We start from the raw sequence: 3323 nt of genomic DNA, 5'->3' as shown, positions 1-3323 counted from the left end.
AGCAGCTGAATCTGCTGTCTCTAAATCTGCTGTCTCAAAACCTGCTCAAAACCCTGAGAAAACTGAGAAGAATACTGCTCATATCTCTATTCATAGAAAAGTAAAAAAGAAAATGTAAAGAGAGAAAAACTTTCAAATCTTCAGAAATAGAAGACTTATTCTCAAAGTCTTAAATCAAAATATTCTGCAAAGAAACAAGCTAATCTTAAATCTTATTTTCAGAATCAGAAATGAAATTAATCAGCAGTTCTTTTCTCAGTTAATGACTGATATTGAAGTTCAAAAATCAGCTATAGCTTTAATTAAGTCATCATTCTTTGAAAAGTTCATCATTCTGACTACAATGTCTGAATTCAGTGCTGAATTCCTTATTCAGAATAAGAATCTCTGAAAGTCAGCAGTAGAATCTTTGCTAAACACAACAATTCTATTTAAAAGAGATGAAAAGTGAAATAAATTCATTCTTCATAATATTTCAGTTGAAATTTTTGACTGTGAAGAAGAAATGCTACTTCTTAAAAATGAATTGAAAGAATACAACTCTATTCAACTGAGAAAGAAGTCTGTATAACTAAGTTCAATTGAGTTCAGACAAAGCAGAAGAAATGCCTCTGTTCTAGTATATATAAAAACACTTAAACAGTCAAAGATCTCTGAAGTAAGAGTAGCAGATTTGAAAATGAGAGTTCATGAATACAAAGACTCAAGAATGAATCTCAAAGCTTAAACACAGTGTTCAAACTGTCAAAGATATGAATACTTTACAATCTCATATTTTAGTGACTTAAAATATGCATTCTATATCAGAGATCATAAAACTAGTGAGCATAAATGTGAAACATGCTTAAAAAGAGATGAAATATGTTAACACACTCTGCTTAAGTGCTCTAATTGTAAAGAAAAACATGCATCTAGCTCAAAAGAATGTATGTTTACTTCTAGAACTCAAAAGAACTGGAGAAAAGATGAAGCTCAAAGTCAATCTAGAACTGAAGACAAGAGTCAAGTCAGTAAACTTACAACTGCAAGCTCAAAAAGAAGAAACTCTCAACTATTTAAATCTTCAAACTTCAATTCTTCAGCTAAATATAAACAGAATTTGAATCCTCAAACTTCTGTTAAGATTAGAAAATTAAGAAATGACTCTGATGATAAACTAGATATAATGCAAGCAGTTGAGATCTCTACTTTTCAAAATAGTTATAATCTACTATCTGATGATAGTGACTAGATTCTACTCTATCTCTACTCTCTTTTAGTATGAATATACAATAAAAATAACAAAAAAAATTTAAAAACTCTTCAAAAATCACATTTATTCAAAATAATGTGAATAGAAACTTAAATTATATTTATTCTTGTCTTCAAATTGCATTTGAATAAAAAGTTGATTTTGTACTACTTCAGGAACCGAATTTTAATACTGAGCAAAATTATATTATTTCTCATTCAAGCTACTACTGCTTTCTATCTCAAAATTCAGAGATAAAGTCAAGAGTAGTGATCTATGAAAGAAAGAGATCAAGATATTAATTTAATCTAAGATTTGATATCATGTCTGACCCTGATATTCTGATGAGTGATATTATAGATAAAGAAAATGAGTTTAATACTATACAGCTTATAAATATCTATAATGAAAAGTTATTGAAGAAAAATAACAATATCTGAACAATTGATAGAGGATTTCTGAACATAACTTCATTAAGAAACTGTATAATTACAGGAGATTTCAATGCACATCATCTCTGATGAAATTCAGAATGTAAGAGAGCAGTGAGAGCTGATAATCTGATTAAATGAATCTTTGAGCATTCAATAGATTTGATTAATAAGTCTGATCAACAAACATTCTTTAGAAAAGGCATGAAATAGAAATCTATTATAGATCTAATCTTCATATCATAAAATCTAATGAAAAAAAGACTTGTAAACTGATTTATTGATTTAAATGAGATATCAGAATCAGATCATGAGATTATTCAATTTGATATTAAACTGAGTGAAAAACAAATGAGTGAAAATCCTCTTCTCTCTAATCAGTTTAACTTTGAAAAAGCTGATTGAAAAGCAGTTGAAGAAAGTATAAAACTGTTAAAATCTGAAAGACAGAGTGAGATATATTGAAATTCTGGTCAAGATATCTCAAATGAAATGCTTGAGAATAGAGTGAAGCTTATTACATCTATTATTCTAACAAATGTTAGAGATAATATTTCAAAGAGAAAATCTTCTGAGTATTCAAAATCTTGATGAAATGAGAATATCTCATCTAAAAGAAAAGAATTAGCTACTGTCAGAAGAGATTGAAAGAATGATATAATATCTGATAAAGAGTTTAAAGCTGTCAGAAATGAATATTTTTCAGATATTAAAAGAGTCAAAACAAACTGCTGGAATAAATTTCTTGAAAAAGTATAAGAAAAGAAAGTTATTAAAGCTTTTAACTATACTAAAATAAGAAGTGTAGCAAAACTTTCAGTCTTAGAATATAAGTTTCAGAATGAATCATATACAGTAAACTCTTTTAAGAAAAAATGTTAAGCTTTTATAAGAATTCTCTTTCAAAACTCATCAGATTGAGATTCAGAGAAAGAGAATATATTACTTCTTAACTACATTGATGAAAATGACTGGGAATGGTCTGATCTTACACAAGATGAATTAGAGTCAGCTATCTTCTCAAGTTCTGTTAAAACTGCTGCAGGGCCTGATTCAATTAATCACTTGATTATTCAAAATACATATTCCTACTTAAAGAATGAGTATTTTAAGCTCTTTTTCAATCTCTTAAAAAATGAATATTATTCTGAATACTGAAGAGAAGTTACTGAAGTGATTCTTATAAAACCTAATAGAAAAACTTCAATTTCTAAGTTATATAGAGTAATATCTCTATTAAACTGTCTAGAAAAGATTTTGAAAAAGATAATAGCTATTTAACTATCTTTTATAAGCTCTATTAATAACTCTCTTTTATTCAGTGAATAAATGAGAGATAGAAAACAATGTTCTACAATTGACACTGTTCTCTTAGTTGTTTATAATATTCAAATAGTAAAGAATGAAGATCTGGTCTCAACTGCAGTTTTTATTGATATAAAAGAAGTATTTAATCATGTTTCAAAGTCAAAGTTAATTCAGACTTTAAAGATGTTAAAACTGTCACTTTCTCTAATAAAATGAGTTAACTGATTATGTCAACTGAATCCACCCTCCTCTCCTGGCCAGTAGTTAACCCTACACTGAGATAAACTTATCAGATTACAACCTAACCCGCCAAATATGCCTGTTCGCCAAAGCAGCTGTTTGATCTTCTGCAG

This window comes from Blastomyces gilchristii, assembly GCF_000003855.2.
Source record: "Blastomyces gilchristii SLH14081 genomic scaffold supercont1.15, whole genome shotgun sequence".
Taxonomy (NCBI): domain Eukaryota; kingdom Fungi; phylum Ascomycota; class Eurotiomycetes; order Onygenales; family Ajellomycetaceae; genus Blastomyces; species Blastomyces gilchristii.
This window is presented reverse-complemented; position numbering follows the sequence as displayed.